Source organism: Nycticebus coucang, chromosome 1 (genome assembly GCF_027406575.1).
Source record: "Nycticebus coucang isolate mNycCou1 chromosome 1, mNycCou1.pri, whole genome shotgun sequence".
Classification (NCBI taxonomy): Eukaryota; Metazoa; Chordata; class Mammalia; order Primates; family Lorisidae; genus Nycticebus; species Nycticebus coucang.
The window spans coordinates 165,208,419-165,228,861 of record NC_069780.1 but is presented as its reverse complement, the minus strand read 5'-3'; the positions used below and the strand labels follow the sequence as shown (position 1 = coordinate 165,228,861).

Sequence of the window (20,443 nt, the reverse complement as noted above, 5' to 3'; positions counted from 1 at the left end):
GAGCCTCAGTTTTCTTATTTATTGTATGAGAAATTACATATATCCTGGGAAACTTGTTTTAAGGATAAAACTAGAAAATGTACATTGTACTGTACTGAGTAGCAATGTATTCAATAATTGTAGCTGTTGTTATTATTCTTATTATTACTATGATTACCACCAGTATTAGTGTTATAATTTAAAATTGTTATTTAATCACAAGGAAGCTTTTAATTTCGCTGACAGTGACACAACAAAGAGACGATCTTTTCTTAAGGTTTTCATTCTCACCAGATTGGGGTGAGCTAATGACAGGCCAAATTTAGCCTGCCACCTCTTATTGTAAATAAAGTTTTATTGGAACACACAGCTTATGCATTTGTTTATATATTGTCTATGGTTTTTTTCATCCTACAACAGTCGAAGTAAATAGTTACAACAGAGTCTGTATGGTTCTCAAAGCCTAAAATATTTGCTGTCTGGACTTTTTCAGAAAGTTTGCCAATGCTTGCTGTAGATAACTGTTTCCCCAAGGAAGGTCCAGAGAATGTTTAATCTGCTAGTATGTACTGTCTGAAAAAATGGCTTTATAATCAAATAAACTGTGGAATGTTGAAGAGTTTGATTTATTCTGGGGCTACTACTTAAAAGACTCTGGCTTTTAATATACTGATGCTTATTGTGAATCTTCAAGACAAGGTTATGATATGCAAATAAACTCTAGTTTCCCATGCTTACTTGGCTATAGCCCCTTGATATGATGATGTTACACAAAACATTCTCTGGGAAACCCTGCTCTTAGGCTGGCTCTCTGGAAGGACTTTCTTCTTAAATCATTCCTCATGGTGATTTAGGTGATAACCTCATTCAGAGACCTATAGAATGTCATATGAGAATTTATATTAGTCACCTCATTTATTTCCTGATAAAAACGGTATTATGGCCTGTAGTTAACTTGAAAACTGACACGTAAACGCAGCTTCTCGGGATCTGCCAAAAACTCCAGATCAGAACTGCAAGGTGGCCCTTAGCGAGCCCTGACTCATCGGATTTCAGGTTTTCACCCGTGAACCAAGTTTTAGAGTCATGGGACTAGCAAGAACATGCCGAATGGGGTACCCTTCACCACCACTGCCACTCCCACGTTTATCCCTTAATTTGCCACGAAGTCCTCTGGGAAAAGTATCAACCTGGTGGCCACCCCAAACCATGAATCAGAAGTGGAAAAAAATATACTGGCAAAGGCATGAGTTTATTAGTAAGGTCATTTCAGTGGTTGGACCAGGAGATGGGGACCAAAGCAATGGAATAAAAAAGCGATAATTTTTTTTTTTTTTTTGGAGACAGAGTCTCACATTGTTGCCATGGCATCATAGCTCACGGCAACCTCCCCATAGCTCGAAGCTTCCTGGGATCACTTGGGCCTGGGTGATCCTCTTGCCTCGGCCTCCCGGGTGGCTTGGACTGCGGGTGTCCGCCACAATGCCTGGCTAGTTTTTTTATTTTTAGTAGAGATGGAGTCTTGCTCTTCCTGAGGTTGGTCTCAAACTCGTGAACTCAAGCAATCCACCCACGTTGGCCTCCCAGAGTGCTAGGTTTACAGGCTTGAACCACCACACCTAGCCAAAAAAAATGAAAATTTATTCGAGGAAAAGCCAAGCATTTAACTCAGTGGCCCAGCTGTTCACATTTCAATTATCACTATTTATGGCGCAGAAAAAGTGATCTTGCAGGTGAAAAGTTCAGCTTGCTGTGCATTAATTATTTCCAGGTTCATCTGGTATTTCTTGTTTTTTTATGTTTGTAGAATGAGAGTAAATAGGAAGAAAAAGGTTTTCACTCAAGTTGAACAGAAATACTGTGTATGACAAACACAAAGTGTGCTTACAAACCGGAGCTGTCTTTCTGACTAATGGCTTAAATTTGGGGTAGGTGGTAATGAGTAAAGAAGAACATTTGACAACGAAAGCCTCGGGTTCCAGCTCTGGTCCTGGCCTTGCTCAAGTCAATTATGTTCTAGTTTGAGTCCTTCTATCTTTCTGTGTTCTAATTTCTTTAACCTATGTGACATAGAAATTGTGAGAAGAAATGAAAGAGGTGAATGAGGGAAAGAACACCTGTGGGAAGTTCTTCGAGCTTACTGGGATGTTCTGTAGACATACTATTGCAAAATATTTGGATAATTGATCATAGCAATCGTTTGTCTTGTAAACAGTGAGTGATGATTGATTTGCATTTGGTTGGCAGTATTTTCCTTATGTGCAAAGCACTTTGTAATAAAGAAATAAATAATCGAAAAAAAAACTGTATTATGCTGAGAATCAGAATAGTAAAATATATCAGATACTTAAATAGTCTAATAAGATAATATTACCATCTTTTATTGTTTTTGTATGTAGCCTCAAGATTGTAAATTAGAGTCTCAACATCCCCAAAAGATGTTGAATTTCAACTTCTTGAAATTCCAAAAGCATGGTCCTCGGTAGGGCTTAAAAAAATTTTGCATCCAGATTTCTAAAGCATAAATCTAGAGTGCCTAACTGGTATACCAACTGATCTCAGCTATGGTTTATAAGAAGAGAGATTAATGTGGAGGTAACTTCTGCCCTAGCCATAAGGGGGTTGTTTTATAGACTAAAGTAAACACCTTGAATTTCAAGTTGCAAGCACATGGGGAGCCAAAAGATTCCAGAGCAGTGGCGTCATATTCTGCCTGTGACTCACACTTCTCAGTGGCTGAGTTCTCTTCCACAGCTGTAGCTTCCAGTTGGTCATCAGTTAGAGTCTTAGGTAGTCGCACACTATAGTCACCTGGTTTGAGATGACCAAACAGGCACATAATTGCAACACAGTTCGCTTATTGATAAAGGCTGGGCTATCTCTTTGCTACACATGGAAAATAAAGGCTAAGTCATAGCTGTTTTCTGAAATCCCTGTAAGTACAACAGAAAACCTGGACTGAGAGTAGAGAACGCTGCTGGAAAGTTTAGGCCTGGTAATAAATGTACATTCTCTTTCATTTTCATTTCCCTCATTAACGTCACATACCATTATTGGTCATTTTGGTGTCCTCCAAACCTGATACAATTCCTGGCTTTTAGCTGGTGCAATAAATGTTTTATGAAAGAGTATGAGGTCATACATGTTTTTTTTTTTTCTTTTATTGTTGGGGATTCATTGAGGGTACAATAAGCCAGGTTACACTGATTGCAATTGTTAGGTAAAGTCCCTCTTGCAATCATGTCTTGCCCCCATAAAGTGTGACACACAACAAGGCCCCACCCCCTCCCTCTGTCCCTCTTTCTGCTTCCCCCCCATAACCTTAATTGTCATTAATTGTCCTCATATCAAAATTGAGTACATAGGATTCATGCTTCTCCATTCTTTTTTTTTTTTTTAAATTTTTTTATTAAATCATAACTGTATACAATGATATGATTATGGGGCATCATACACTCACTTCATAAGCCATTTGACACATTTTTATCACAGTGGTTAACATAGCTTTTCCGGCATTATCTCAGTTACTGTGCCAAAACATTTACATTCTACATTTACCAAGTTTCGCAAATACCCCTGTAAGATGCACCACAGGTGTGATCCCACCGATTCCCCTCCCTCTACCCACCCACCCCCTTTCCCACTTCCCCCTATTGTTAAGTTGTAGCTGGGTTATAGCTTTCATGTGAGAGTCCCAAATTAGTTTCATAGTAGGGCTGTGTACATTGGGTATTTTTTTCTTCCATTCTTGGGATACTTTACTAAGAAGAATATGTTCCAGCTCCATCCATGTAAACATGAAAGAGGTAAAGTCTCCATCTTTCTTTAAGGCTGCATAGTATTCCATGGTATACATATACCACAATTTATTAATCCATTCGTGGATCGATGGGCACTTGGGCTTTTTCCATGACTTAGCAATTATGAATTGGGCTGCAATAAACATTCTGGTACAAATATCTTTGTTATGTTGTGATTTTTGGTCTTCTGGGTATATGCCCAGCAGAGGAATTACAGGATTGAATGGCAGATCTATTTTTAGATCTCTGAGTGTTCTCCATATATCTTTCCAAAAGGAATGTATTAATTTGCATTCCCACCAGCAGTGCAGAAGTGTTCCCTTTTCTCCGCATCCACGCCAACATCTCTGGTCTTGAGATTTTGTGATATAGGCTAGTCTCACTGGAGTTAGATGATATCTCAAAGTAGTTTTGATTTGCATTTCTCTGATGATTAAAGATGATGAGCATTTTTACATATGTCTGAAGGCCGTGCGCCTGTCTTCAGAGAAGTTTCTCTTCAAATCCCTTGCCCAGCCTGCGATGGGATCCCTTGTTTTTTTCTTGCTGATGCGTTTGAGTTCTCTGTGGATTCTGGTTATTAAACCTTTGTCAGAGTTATACCCTACAAATATCTTCTCCCATTCTGAGGGCTGTCTGCTTGCTCTGCTTACTGTGTTCTTAGCTGTGCAGAAGCTTTTTAGTTTGATCAAGTCCCAGTAGTGTATTTTTGAAGCTGCTTCAATTGCCCGGGGGGTTCTCCTCATGAAATACTCACCCAGACCAATTTCTTCAAGGGTTTTCCCTGCATTCTCCTCTAGTATTTTTATAGTTTCATGTCTTAAGTTTAAATCTTTAATACAATGAGAGTCTATCTTAGTTAATGGTGAAAGGTGTGGGTCCAATTTCAGTCTTCTGCAGGTTGCCAGCCAGTTCACCCAGCACCATTTGTTAAATAGGGAATCTTTTCCCCACTGAATGTTTTTAATTGGCTTGTCAAAAATCAAATAGCGGTAAGTAGCTGGATTCATCTCTTGGTTCTCTATTCTATTCCAGATATCTACTTCTCTGTTTTTGTGCCAATACCATGCTGTTTTGATCACTATCGATTTGTAGTAAAGTCTGAGGTCTGGTAGTGTGATTCCTCCTGTTTTGTTTTTATTTCTGAGAAATGTCTTGGCTATTCGAGGTTTTTTCTGATTCCATATAAAACGAAGTAATGTTTTTTCAAGATCTTTAAAATATGACAGTGGAGCTTTAATAGGGAGTGCGTTGAAATTATATATTGCTTTGGGTAGTATGGACATTTTGATAATGTTGATTCTTCCTAGCCATGAGCATGGTATGTTTTTCCATTTGTTAACATTTTCAGCTATTTCTTTTCTTAGAGTTTCATAGTTCTCTTTATAGAGATCTTTCACGTCTTTTGTTAGGTAAATTCCCAAATATTTCATCTTCTTTGGCACTACTGTGAATGGGATAGAGTCCTTAACTGCTTTTTCAATTTGACTGTTGTTGGTGTATATAAAGGCTACCGATTTATGAATGTTGATTTTGTAACCTGAGACGCTGCTGTATTCCTTGATCACTTCTAGGAGTTTTGTAGTAGAGTCCCTAGTGTTTTCCAGATACACAATCATATCATCTGCGAAGAGCGAGAGTTTGATCTCTTCTGACCCTATATGGATACCCTTGATCGCCTTTTCTTCCCTAATTGCGGTGGCTAAAACTTCCATTACAATGTTGAAAAGCAATGGAGACAATGGGCAGCCTTGTCTGGTTCCTGATCTGAATGGAAATGATTCCAATTTAACTCCATTCAATATGATATTGGCTGTGGGTTTGCTGTAGATAGCCTCTATCAGTTTAAGAAAAGTCCCTTCTAGACCAATTTTCTTGAGTGTTCTGATCATGAAGGGATGCTGGATATTATCAAAAGCTTTTTCTGCATCAATTGAGAGAATCATATGGTCTTTGTTTTTTAATTTGTTTATGTGCTGAATTACATTTATAGATTTACGTATATTGAACCAGCCTTGAGACCCTGGGATAAAACCAACTTGGTCATGATGTATAATTTGTTTGATGTGTTGTTGGATTCTGTTTGTTAGGATCTTGTTGAATATTTTTGCATCTATATTCATTAGTGATATTGGTCTATAATTTTCTTTTCTTGTTGGGTCTTTTCCTGGTTTGGGGATCAGGGTGATATTTGCTTCATAGAACGTGTTGGGTAGTCTTCCTTCTTTTTCTACATTTTGGAACAGGTTGAGTAATATAGGTACTAATTCCTCTTTAAAGGTTTGGTAGAATTCTGACGTGAAACCATCTGGTCCCGGGCTTTTCTTTTTAGGGAGGTTTTGTATAGTTGATGCTATTTCTGAACTTGATATGGGTCTGTTCAACATTTCCACTTGATTCTGGTTAAGTCTTGGAAGGTGGCGTGCTTCCAAGTATCGGTCTATTTCCTTCAGATTTTCATATTTCTGAGAATAAAGTTTCTTGTAATATTCATTAAGGATTTTTTGGATTTCTGATGAGTCTGTGGTTATTTTGTCTTTGTTGTTTCTGATTGATGATATTAGAGATTTTACTCTTTTTTTCCTGATTAGGTTGGCCAGAGGTTTATCTATTTTATTGACCTTTTCAAAAAACCAGCTTTTTGTTTTATTGATCTGTTGTATTATTCTTTTGTTTTCAATTTCATTTAATTCTGCTCTAATTTTGGTTATTTCTTTTCTTCTACTGGGTTTGGGGTTGGAATGTTCTTCCTTTTCCAGTTGCGTGAGATGTCCCATTAAGTTGTTAACTTCCTCTCTTTCCGTTCACTTGAGGAAGGCTTGCAGTGCTATAAATTTCCCTCTTAGAACTGCCTTTGCAGTGTCCCAGAGGTTCTGATAGCTTGTGTCTTCATTGTCATTTTGTTCCAAAAAATTGATGATTTCTTTCTTAATCTCATCTCTGACCCAGCTATCATTCAGCATAAGGTTATTTAACTTCCATGTTTTTGTATGGGTATGCAGATTCCTGTTGTTACTCAATTCAAGTTTTATTCCATGATGGTCCGAGAAGATGCATGGAATAATTTCTATTCCTTTAAATTTACTGAGGTTAGACTTGTGACCTAAAATGTGATCAATTTTGGAGTAAGTTCCGTGGGCTGATGAGAAGTATGTGTATTCAGTTTTGTTGGGATGAAATGTTCTGTAGATGTCTGCTAAATCTAAATATTGGATGGTTAGGTTTAAATCTAAGATTTCTTTGCTCAGCTTCTTTCTGGAGGATCGATCCAACACTGCCAAGGGAGTGTTGAAATCTCCAACGATTATGGAGCTGGAGGAAATCAAGTTACTCATGTCTGTTAGAGTTTCTCTTATAAATTGAGGTGCATTCTGGTTGGGTGCATAGATATTAATAATTGAGATCTCGTCATATTGAGTATTACCCTTAACAAATATGAAGTGACCATTCTTGTCCTTCCTTACTTTTGATGGTTTAAAGCCTACTGTATCTGCAAATAAAATTGCAACACCTGCTTTTTTCTGATTACCATTTGCCTGAAATATGGATGACCATCCTTTCACCCTGAGTCTGTATTTGTCTTTTAAGTTGAGATGTGACTCTTGTATGCAACAAATATCTGGCTTGAGTTTTTGTATCCAGTCAGCTAACCTATGCCTCTTTAGAGGACAGTTTAAGCCATTCACATTGATGGAGAGTATTGATAAGTCTGGTGGAATTTTGGGTATCGAGTTTTTCAAAGGTCCAGTGGACATTTTTAATCCTTTTGCCAGTGTGGAAGTTGGAGTTTGATCCGAAGTTTCTGAGTGAGTTTACTTTTGTGTTATAGGATTGGGTTGGTCATTGTGGAGGATAGGTCTGAGAACATCCTGAAGAGCTGGTTTACTTATGGCAAATTTTTTCAACATATGAATGTCATTGAAGTATTTAATTTCTCCATCATAGATGAAACTCAGTTTAGCTGGATACAAGATCCTGGGTTGAAAGTTTTTTTGCTTTAGGAGATTAAAAGTTGATGACCAGCCTCTTCTTGCTTGAAAAGTTTCAGCAGAGAGATCTGCAGTTATTCTAATATTCTTACCTTTGTACGTTATAGTTTTCTTTCGCCGGGCTGCTTTGAGAATCTTCTCTTTCATGTTAACTTTAGTGAAGCTAATTATGATATGTCTGGGAGATGGCTTATTGGGATTGAATCGTGCTGGGGTTCTGAAGCTGTCTGCTATCTGAATTTCAGATTCTCTAGGCATGTCTGGAAAATTTTCTTTCATAATTTCATGTAGAAGGGCCTCTGTGTCCTTGGCAGCCACTTCATCATTCTCCGAAATTCCTATAACCCTTATGTTGTTTTTTTTCAAATTATCTGAGAGCTCTCTGAGTGAGTGATCTGTTTTTGCTCTCCATTTCTCTTCCTCTTTGAGAGATTGGGAGCGTTCGAAGACTTTATCTTCAATGTCAGAAATCCTTTCTTCTGCTTGCTCCATTCTGTTACTGAGGGATTCTACTGTATTTTTCATATCTTTGAGGGCTGTAAGTTCTTGTTTCAGTGTGTCTAAGTCTTTGGTGGTTTTGTCTTTAAATTCGTTAAATTCTTGAGACAATTTTTGAATTTCTCCTCGAATTCCTAATTCCATTTTATTAATCTTGTCTGCAAACCAAATTCTGAATTCGACTTCTGACATCTCAGCCAGTTGTTTATGAATGGGATCTTCAATCACATCTGCCATATCTTTTCTTGGGGGGGTTAATCTATTCTGGTTATTCATGTTACCAGAGTTTTTCCGCTGATTCCGCCCCATGGTTTACTCCCTTTGGTTTTTCCCCTGGGGTTTTATCGAGGGCCCGTACAGTGTTGTGGCCTGAGAAACTGGGGCCCTGTCTGGTGTGGTGGAGCAAAGTATTTCTGTCTTGTTTTCAGCTGGTTTCTGTTCGATCCTATTGCAACTTCTACTCTGGCTTGAAGTCTCAGCTGTGTGGAAAAATCAGCAATTAAGTCACCCCGCCTGCCCACCTCTGGCCCCAGTTGGAAAAGGAGAATCAAACCTTCCTACAATCACACACCCAGGGCACCGCCTGAAGAGTCCTCAGTCTATTAGCCCAGTTGAAAAGGTCCGAATCAACTGTCTCAATCGGCACTTGTCTCGGGTGGAAGGGTTCAAGAGGTCTCTGGGAACTGGATCACAGGGGCCTGGTGACTCCTCTGACACAGCTCACCGCAGTGCAGCGTGGAGTCAGGAGGAGCCACCCAGCAAACAGAGCAGTCTGGGAAGGTTGACGTCTCCTTCCCCACTTTGCCCCTCCGTCGGACCCAGTCACTGGTATCTCTGCAGATGGCTAACCCAGTTGCCTGCAGTGAACAGACACTCCAGGGGTTTGCACCTGCCTGAATCGCAAGGAAGTCTGCCAGGCCCCCGCAGACTGCCGCTATCTAGCAGGAGGAGATGGGGCCTGACATCTTTGAGTGTTTGATGCAGGTGATGGGAAGGAGGTGTTCACTCAGGCTTAGCCCCGTCCCTGATGCATGCTGCTAACAGAACAGAACAGAACAGACAACTTCGTGAGGTTCTGTCTCTGTTCCTGTCGTCGCGTACAGGAGATGGGCTGTTTTGAGTTCAAACGTCTTTGCTGCTGGAGAATTGCGTCTGAACACCTCTCTGGGTCGGCCCCGCCCTGGAGGCTTCTGGGTTTGTGAGCAGTGTCACCGGTGGCCTCCTCTGGTTGCCCAGGGAGACAGGGGGTGTGGCCTCAGAATATCCAGAAGTGAGCGTTCTGCCGTTAAAGAAAAAACGGCTGTTGATCTACCTCCAGGGAACTGCTGCTCTGGTGTGGGCACTCAGGCGACCCTTTTCTCCTCTGTCCCACGCCCCAGAGTCAGCACTGAGCGGCCGCAGTTTGTGCTGGGTCCACACCCCTTAAGAGATCCCCCAAGAATCAGAACTCTTGGGGGATGGGCCCCCAGACCCTGATTGGGAGTGGGGCGGGGGGAAGCTAGAGTTTCATTGAGTTTCACGCCATACTACGGTCCGGGGAGGGCTCCTGCACTGCACCGCAGGGAAGTGCCGCCAAGGCTTGATTTCCCCTCAGCAGAGTGCCCTCTCCTCGCTCACGTGTCCCAGAGTCAGAGCTGACCTGACGCAGCTCAGGCACTGTGCACTCCCCTCGAGAAATCACCCAAGGAGCCGAACTTCTGGGGGATAGGCCTTCAGAGCCCGAGTGAGAGTAGGGGTTCTCAGCTCTCAGCGGGGAGGCCAGAGTCTGATTCAGTCTTGGGCCCCGTATGCCTGGGGAGGGTTGCTGCACTGCACTGCAGGGAAGTGCCGCGAGGCGTGACTCCCCCTCAGCCCGGTGCCCTCTCCTCACTAGGCGCGCCTCAGAGTCAATGCTGACCAGTCGCAACTCGGGGACTGTCCACTCCCCTCGAGAAATCACCCAAGGATCCGAAGTCCTCGGGGACAGGCCTCCAGACCTCAGTGGGCGGGAGGGGAGCGCCGGGGATTCAGGGTTGCCGGCAAAGGATTCCCAAAGTTTTATTCAGCCCTATGTCCGGCAGGAGAACGCCAAGGCACCCCAGTAGGGGAGGTAGGTCAAGTTTTTAGAACGTCTCTCCCGTGGAGTGTAGTGGGAGGGCCTTTAGTTTCTGCCCGTTTGTTCAATTGTGAGGCTCTAGAGCCGGTCTCATGGGGGAGGGGGACTCCCGTCCGCTTGGTGGTGGATTTTGTACCTTTTGTTTGCGTCCTTGTGATCACAACTTGCCTCAGCGGTGTTGATGTGCGTTCTTCAGCCTTCTCTCTTAGTGAGGCTCAAGTCCACCAGGATACTTACTGAATTCCTGTCCCTTAACTCTCCTTCTGGACGGGAGCCTTTGTTGAAAGCTGGCTTCAGTCCGCCATCTTGTCTCACCCATCCATGCTTCTCCATTCTTGTGATGCTTTACTAAGAATAATGTCGTCCACGTCCATCCAGGTTAATACGAAGGGTGTAAAGTCTCCATTTTTTTTAATGGCCGAATAGCATTCCATGGTATACATATACCAAGCTTGTTAATCCATTCCTGAGTTGGTGGGCATTTAGGCTGTTTCCACATTTTGGCGATTGTAAATTGAGCTGCAGTAAACAGTCTAGTACAAGTGTCCTTATGATAAAAGGATTTCTTTCCTTCTGGGTAGATGCCCAGTAATGGGATTGCAGGATCAAATGGGAGGTCTAGTTTAAGTGCTTTGAGGTTTCTCCATACTTCCTTCCGGAAAGGTTGTAATAGTTTGCAGTCCCACCAGCAGTGTAAAAGTGTTCCCTTCTCTCCACATCCACGCCAGCATCTGCAGTTATGATATTTTGTGATGTGGGCCATTCTCACTGGGGTTAGATGATATCTCAGGATTGTTTTGATTTGCATTTCTCTAACATATAGAGATGATGAACATTTTTTCATATGTTTGTTAGCCATTCGTCTGTCATCTTTAGAGAAAGTTCTATTCATGTCTCTTGCCCATTGATATATGGGATTGTTGGCTTTTTTCATGTGGATCAATTCGAGTTCTCTATAGATCCTAGTTATCAAGCTTTTGTCTGATTGAAAATATGCAAATATCCTTTCCCATTGTGTAGGTTGTCTCTTTGCTTTGGTTATTGTCTCCTTAGTTGTACAGAAGCTTTTCAGTTTAATGAAGTCCCTTTGTTTATTTTTGTTGTTGTTGCAATTGCGATGGCAGTCTTCTTCATGAAATCTTTCCCCAGGCCAATATCTTCCAGTGTTTTCCTTATGCTTTCTTTGAGGATTTTTATTGTTTCATGCCTTAAATTTAAGTCCTTTATCCATCTTGAATCAATTTTTGTGAGTGTGGGTCCAGTTTAAGTCTTTTACATGTAGACATCCAGTTCTCCCAACACCATTTATTGAATAGGGAGCCTTTCCCCCAAGGTATGTTCTTGTTTGGTTTATCGAAGATTAGGTGGTTGTAAGATGTTAGTTTCATTTCTTGGTTTTCAATTCGATTCTAAGTGTCTATGTCTGTGTTTTTGTGCTAGTACCATGCTGTCTTGACCACTATGGCTTTGTAGTACAGACTAAAATCTGGTATGCTGATGCTCCCAACTTTATTTTTATTACTAAGAACTGCCTTAGCTATACGGGTTTTTTTCCGGTTCCATACAAAACGCAGAATCATTTTTTCCAAATCTTGAAACTACGATGTTGGTATTTTGATAGGAATAGCATTGAATAGGTAGATAGCTTTGGGAAGCATAGACATTTTAACAATGTTGATTCTTCCCATCCATGAGCATGGTATGTTCTTCCATTTTTTAATATCCTCTGCTATTTCCTTTCTGAGGAGTTCATAGTTTTCTTTATAGAGGTCCTTCACCTCCTTCGTTAGGTATATTCCTAGGTATTTCATTTTCTTTGAAACTAGGGTGAAGGGAGTTGTGTCCTTAATTAGCTTCTCATCTTGACTGTTATTGGTGTATACAAAGGCTACTGACTTGTGGACATTGATTTTATGTCCTGAAACATTACTGTATTTTTTGATGACTTCTAGGAGTCTTGTGTTGAGTCTTTGGGGTTCTCTAAGTATAAGATCATGTCGTCAGCAAAGAGGGAGAGTTTGACCTCCTCTGCTCGCATTTGGATTCCCTTTATTTCCTTGTCTTGCCTAATTGTATTGGCTAGAACTTCCAGCACTATGTTGAATAGTAAAGGTGACAGAGGACAACCTTGTCTGGTTCCAGTTCTAAGAGGAAAAGCTTTCAGTTTTACTCCATTCAGTAAAATATTGGCTGTGGGTTTGTCATAGATAGCGTCAATCAGTTTTAGAAATGTGCCACCTATGCCTATACTCTTCAGTGTTCTAATTAGAAAAAGATGCTGGATTTTATCAAATGCTTTTTTTGCATCTATTGAGAGGATCATGTGATCTTTATTTTTGCCTCTGTTGATATGGTGGATAACGTTTATGGACTTGCGTATGTTAAACCAGCCTTGCATCCCTGGGATGAAGCCTACTTGATCATGATGAATGACTGTTTTGATGATAAGCTGTAATCTATTGGCTAGGATTTTGTTGAGAATTTTTCCATCTATATTCATGAGTGAGATTGGTCTGAAATTTTCCTTTTTGTTTGGGTCTTTTCCTGGTTTTGGTATCAGGGTGATGTTTGCTTCATAGAATGTGTTGGGGAAGATTCCTTCTTCCTCAATTTTCTGGAATAATTTCTGCAGTACAGGAATAAGCTCTTCCTTGAAGGTTTGATAGAATTCTGGAGTGAAGCCATCTGGACCAGGGCATTTTTTAGTTGGAAGCTTTTTTATTGTTTCTTTGATCTCAGTGCTTGAAATTGGTCTGTTCAGGAGGTCTATTTCTTCCTGACTAAGTCTACGGAGAGGGTGTGATTCCAAATATTGATTCATTTCCTTCACATTGTCAAATTTCTGGGCATAGAGTTTCTGGTAGTATTCAGAGATGATCTCTTGTATCTCTCTGGGATCAATTGTTATTTCCCGTTTATGATTGCTGATTGAGGTTACTAGAGAGTTTACTTTTCTGTTCCTCGTTAGTCTGGCTAATGGTTTTTCTATTTTATTGATTTTTTCAAAAAACCAACTCCTTGTTTCATTAATTTTCTGAATGATTCTTTTGTTTTCAATTTCATTGATCTCTGATTTGATTTTGGATATTTCTTTTCTTCTACTGAGTTTAGGCTTAGATTGTTCTTCTTTTTCCAATTCCATAAGATCTCTTGTGAGATTGTTGATGTGCTCTCTTTCTGTTTTTCGAATGTAGACATCTAAAGCGATGAATTTTCCTCTGAAAACTGCTTTTGCAGTATCCCGCAGGTTTTGGTAGCTTGTGTCTTCATTGTTGTTATGCTCAAGGAAGTTAATGATTTCCTGTTTTATTTCTTCCTGCACCCATCTGTTATTCAACAGAAGATTGTTTAATTTCCATGCCTTTGTGTGGGGTCGAGCGTTTTTGTTAGAGTTGAGTTCCACCTTTAGTGCCTTATGGTCTGAGAAGATACAAGGTAAATTTTCAGTTCTTTTGATTCTGTTGATATTTGTTTTGTGTCCCAGGATATGATCAATTTTGGAGAATGTTCCATGGGGTGATGAGAAGAATGTATATTCTTTATCTTTGGGGTGGAGTGTTCTATATACGTCTATCAAGCACAGTTGTTCTAGGGTCTCATTTAAATCTCTTATATCTTTGTTTAATTTCTGTTTAGAGGATCTGTCCAGCTCTGTAAGAGGAGTGTTAAAGTCCCCTGTTATGATGGTATTATCAGATATCATATTGCTCAGACTGAGTAAGGTCTGTTTCAAGAATCTGGGAGCATTTAAATTGGGTGCATAAATATTTAGAATTGAAATGTCTTCTTGTTGTATTTTTCCCTTGACTAATATAAAGTGACCATCTTTGTCTTTTTTGACTTTAGTTGCTTTAAATCCACATGTATCTGAAAATAAGATTGCAACTCCTCTTTTCTTCTGAATTCCATTTGCCTGAAAAATTGTCTTCCAACCCTTGACTCGGAGCTTTAATTTGTCTTTTGAAGCCAGGTGTGTTTCTTGCAGACAGCAAATGGATGGCTTGTGTTTTTTAATCCAGTCAGCCAATCTATGTCTCTTCAGTGGGGAATTCAAGCCATTAACATTTATGGAGATAATTGATAAGTGTGGTAGTATTTTATTCGTCTTATTTGGTGAGAGTCCATTGCTTAGTTTTATCTTTTGCATCAGTGTGGAGGTTAGGTTCTGTCCTTTAATTTCTGAGTTCTTACTTTGCTGCTGATCCATTGTGGTGGTCAGTGTGTAGAACAGGTTGAAGTATTTCCTGTAGAGCTGGTCTTGTTGTGACGAATTTCCTCAATGTTTGTATATCCGTAAATGATTTGATTTCTCCGTCAATTTTGAAGCTTAGCTTAGCAGGGTACAGAATTCTGGGCTGGAAATTGTTCTGTTGAAGTAGATTAAAGGTAGATGACCATTGTCTTCTTGCTTGGAAAGTTTCATCAGAGAAGTCTGCGGTCACTCTGATGGATTTGCCCCTGTAGGTCAACTGGCGCTTACTCCTGGCAGCTTGCAGAATCTTTTCTTTTGTCTTGACTTTGGACAGGTTCATCACAATGTGTCTTGGAGAAGCTCGTTTAGAGTTGAGGCGACCTGGGGTCCGATAGCCCTCTGAGAGCAGTGTGTCAGAATCTTTGCTGATATTTGGGAAATTTTCTTTTATAATATTCTCTAGTATGGCTTCCATTCCTCTGGGGCATTCTTCTTCCCCTTCTGGAATTCCTATAACTCGTATGTTGGAACGCTTCATAAAGTCCCATAATTCTGACAGTGAACGTTCTGCTTTCTCTCTCTTCTTTTCTGCCTCTTTTACTCTCTGAGTTATCTTAAGAACTTTGTCTTTTACCTCTGAAATTCTTTCTTCTGCATGGTCTAACCTGTTGCTGATACTTTCCATTGCATCTTTAAGTTCCCTAATCAACTGTTTCAGTTCCTTCAGCTCTGCTGTATCCTTTCTATATTCTTCATATCGTTCATCTTATTTGATTCTGTTTTTGGATTTCCTTTTGATTATTTTCCACTTTATTAGCAGTTTCCTTTGTTGTTTCCATCATTTCTTTCATTGTTTTCAACATGTGTTTTCTAAATTCCCTTTCTGTCATTCCTAACATTTCTTTATAGGTGGAATCATCTGCAGTAGTTATCTCATGGTCCCATGGCGGGGTTGTTCTGGACTGGTTCTTCATGTTGCCTGGAGTTTTCTGCTGATTCTTCCTCATGAGTGATTTATCTGTTTCCTTGCCCTAATTTTCCTTTTACTTCCTCTTGCTCTTTAAGTTCTCATGCCTGTGGACTAAGGGTTACAGGACCAGAAGGGTGAGAAGGTTGAAGAGCAAAAAAGGGATGAAAGAAAGGAGGACAGAGTGAAAAAAAAAAAAAAGAGAGAGAGAGAAAGGAGAGGGGGGTGGGTAAAAGGAATATTGACAAAAAGAAGAGAGGCACAGAAAGAGGGAGACAGAGCAATATACGTGTACAGTAGGGTACTTTGACATAACCTTAAGAAAAACCCACCTTCTTGGGGTGCCCAGGTGGGTGGTTCCCTTGAGGTCAGTAGCTCTTTGCTAACCTGATCAGACACAGTACCCCACCTCCACCAAGTAGAGAGGAAAGACAAAAATGCTATAAATCAAACCAAAACAAGCAAACAGAAAACTTTATGGGATAAAATTGGGTGAAAAAACCAAATAATAGTGGTAGAAACAGTAGCAAAAATGAAGTTCTAGTTATTGAAAAAGGCAGCAATGGGAAATTATAATTAAACTAGAAAAATTGATAAAGGAAAAGGATCTGTATGGAAAAGGTTAAAATTAAAAAACAAAACAACATCAACATCAAAAAAAAAAAAAACACACACACAACCAAAAACAAAGCAGTATGTATATGTTATTGGATATTGTCTGGGCAACACGTGGTCTTCTGGGGTATGAGATGTTAATCACAGTTCTGATGCAACTGGAGGCTGCTGATTTCTCAAACCCCAGCAGGTAGACACCCTAAATCTCTCTTCAGCCCACTTAAAAGGCACTTTGAACTTGTGAACTTGCTGAGCAGAAGCTTTCCCAGGAAAGTGCTTGGGGCTGGAATCACTGCTGAAGTGGCTATCCACTTACCCAGTGTGCCAAAACCAGTCTCACTCTGCCCCTGAGGGTTAGGGCTGCAAGGCTGCTCAGACCCCACTCTTAGGCTATTCAGTGGCTGGGTTATCAGCTCCCACCCGATTCTCGCTCTGCAACCCTGAAGTCGGAGCTTGCCAGGGCAGATCCCTCACAGTGGCTCCCTGTGACCCAGAGCCAAACACTATTAGGTCCGTCTGGCTCAGCGACTCAGACTGGGGCCCTAGCAACCCCCAAAGTTCTCCACACTCCCGGTCAGGCTCTCCCCAAGGCAGCTCAACTGAGTGCCAAGTCCAAAGACAACAAAACAGTTCACAGGTAAGGCCTTTCCGGTTTGCAGTCTCGCTGCTACTGAACTTACAGTTGCGGGTGGGTTTAGACGGATTGAACAGACGCGACCACTTGCCATTTTTCCACTGTTTTAGTCCTCTTCTTGGGGTCAAGAAGTCTCTCGCTGACTCCCTGTATCCTCACAGGGGTGATGATAGGCAGATCCCACCAGCCAGAGATGCCTGGAGTCCTATCTCCCCAGACTCACTTTGCCCAGATGCAAGGAAGCTGTTACTCGGTCGCCATCTTGCTCCGCCTCTCTGATGTCATACATGTTTTCCCACCTTTCCCAGCTTGCAAGTTATTTCAAGAAAATCCCATGTTGTCTTTTCATTTATATATGTGAACTTTGTGTGTGTAATGAGTCATCAGGAAATATGATTGATACTGTAGATGTAGATTCTAAAAATTTCATTATTTCAGTTTTACATTATGAGAATGATGAATGTACTTTTCAGATATCTTTTTAGATCTCACTATCTTTTGTCTTTAAATTCAGAAGGAATAAAAGAAGGAAGGAAGGAAGGGAAAGTGATCTTGGCCTATAACATAATTATCTTTGTTTAAAAAAATTAGAAACTTAGAAATCTGTCAACTTACTGAAACATTGTTTTCTTGAAATATACTCAAAAGATCAGAATTGCATTCACTATATTTATTAAATATGTTCCTATTTTAAATACCATGATGTGTGACATATAACATATTATACTGTACTGAGACTCTCTTTGGGGTTCTTAAAGTTCAGATGAGTAACTGGGAAGAAAAATCTTTGAGGCTGATCTACTTGAAAGGGGTCAGAAATGTTGGGAAAGTATTCCTCTAGTGTTGTAAAGAAAAGTAGCTTAAGCACAGTCCTTCTGTTCTGTTTTCTTAGGTGGAGCTGCTTCTAAGTTTACTCTTCTATTACTTCTATATTATCTTCTGGAATCATTTTCTTACTTGATGTCAAAGAATATGTAGAAGAAATGCCTGCAACTTAGTGGAAATGGACTGCAGTTTCCTAAGGACAATAGTCAACTGAAGCCAAGCACAACAAACATTAAGAAACATTGGTAGAAAGAATTCTTACTTTTACAGGCAGGCTCAAAGAAAGCAAGAGTAGAATACAGTGATTATATAAAGTATACGACATGATAAAGTTGAAGTCGAAAGTTTGAATTATAGGGTCACAGGACTAGTTTATTGTGGATGTTAAGAATGGTAAGTAGAGGGGAAAGAATCAACCTTCTTACAAAGTTGATAATAATCCTCCTATAGTATCATCCAGGGACTACTATTTAAGCCTATAGGAGTCAAAAATCCGTTTGCGGAAAGACCAGAGAAATTATCACTATGTATACTTGCCCCAAGGAATAGCAGTGTCCTTTCTCCTAGTTATACAGCTACTGTCATCAATAGACTCTTGATCTAAAAATTGGCTCAGATATGCAACAGAACAAGAGATCATGACTTTTTAATTGAGGTGACCACCCTCAGCCTCCTACTCTCCCCTTTGTCTCTCTTTTTGATTGTCGATATTAAGAAGTGTCTTTATTGGCTGTCCATTTATTGTGTGTTGAAGGATGCCATGTTCCATTTATCATCTCTGCAGCTGTCTGCGCATCAAGCCCCCTTGGCTGCCTCTCTGACCTTGCCAGTAACTGTACCCCTTGCTTCTAGTAATTACATGCTGCAAGTTAGCTTTTATGACTTCAGGTGCCATGACCCTTGTGGATATTAATGACCCACCTCTATGACTATACTTGGGCTGCAGAAAAGAGTTGCCTTTGAACTTCTTGCTATCTCTCCTCTATATGTTCCTATAGCCTTGGTGAGTGATATTTCTTCTGGGTCCTCCTATAAAAAATATGTTTTATGTTTTCTGGCTTGAAAAATATGTCCACTCTAGTATGCCCACTTTGCCCAACCTTCTTATTTTTTCTCAACCATCTGCCAGAGCAAGTAGGGCATTTTTACTTAACTCAATATTGGTCATCACCTTTCTAGGCCTTTAATCCTAGCAGCAAGTTTGCCCATCTCCTGGAATCCTTGTGAGGGTATTAAATTCTGTGTCCAAAAATGTGTCCTCAGATCAGTGAGGATAAATCAGTCAAAGTACCTAGTTCTGTATCCCAGTCTGCTTGATTGCGCATCCTCAAAATTCAAACTTGAGGTCTTCCCTGGCACCTGCCAGTCACAGCTAGCTAATTCCTCCATCTTTGTTTTTTTTTTTTTTTTTTTTTTTATTGTTGGGGATTCATTGAGGGTACAATAAGCCAGGTTACACTGACCTCCATCTTTTTTGATATACAACCTCATTCCTCCCTTCTCAGGCCAGTACTTCCCTAACTAATACTGGGATTTAACTCTCATTATTGGAGAGGAGGTAAAGGCAGATCCTAAGAAGAGATAGCCTTTACCTCGTTGGGGGAAGGGCATTGGCAGCATTTTCTAGCACAGAGAAAATTCTGGCTACTATTTGGCAAGAGTAGGCCACTTCTGTAAGCTCTGAGGATTCTGGGGGGCTGGGAGGAAGGTGTCTGTAGATCCAGCATACCAGGGGTATCTACCCAAATACCCTCTTCTTATGTTGCAGGGTCCCAGATTTTCCCAGCTAGAGCCCTGGCCTTAGAATAACAGACCTGCATTGTCTAAGCATTAGAATGTCTCTGGAGCTCTGTAAATCTAATTACCAGATCTTATATTTGTTGCTTTGCTGTGTCAGCTCTTTCTCTGCAGGAGATGATGGTCTCTTTGAAAGGTGCTCAAGTGATTCTTATTCTCCAACTTAGTCTTTGACTGTTAATGGTTCTCAGTTTCTCATTATCCTTCTGGGAGTATCAGTACAACTTAACAGTAACTGGCCAATACTGCTGCCCTTCTAGGCAGTGTTCCTTCCCATGGCTTTTAAATGCCTAAAACATTGCACCCATGAGGACATTCCCTCCATTCAGGTCACCTCCAGTATATCGTAGCTGTTGACCACTACTAAATGCTAGGGTCGTGTCTGCACTCCATAGTCCCACTAGGCAATGAGTGAAGCAGTCCCAGATTCTCATCTTACCACCTGTGTTTTTGGACCTCTCCTGGCACCACTTTGGTCCTCTAAGAAGAGAATACCAAGACAGGATTAAACATATAAGAAATTTATTGGGTAAGCATTATCAGGGAAAATGGAGAGGGAACCAGAGAAGGTTGGAGAGAGTCACTGGCCCTATCTTTTGCTAGAGAATTACCTTAAGAAAACTGGTAAAGGCTCACAACCATTGTGTAATAACCCAGTATGGCGCTCGTGTATATACACACACACACACACACACACAAAATTAGCTATCATAGAGGACATTCTTTTTTTTTTTTAATTTTTTCTTTAAGACAGAGTCTCACTCTAGCAAACTCAAATGCTTTGGCTTGAGCAATCCTCTTGGAGGGCATTCCATTAACAACAGTTATGTAGGAGGCCAGAGTTTTTGATGGGCCAGATATCTTTGTTTGTATAGACCATTCTTCTTGGGATAATTGACTTCCTTGTACTTCGGCTGTGCAGGTTAGGTACTGAATCATAACTGAAGGGCAAATTGGTGTAGTAGAGTAACTTTTACAAGTCTTTAACTATGCAAAAGCAATGTTAAAAGTAAAAAGACTATGAAAATATGTCAGTAAGACAAGAGTTATAG

General features: G+C 40.5%; 1 protein-coding gene across 2 annotated transcripts in view; it reads left to right on the top strand.

Moving 5' to 3' along the window:
• The window catches only part of WDR70 (WD repeat domain 70), a 345,496-nt gene that overhangs the window by 259,768 nt on the left and 65,285 nt on the right, over window positions 1-20,443 (top strand). The gene's annotated exons all lie outside the window — the stretch shown is intronic.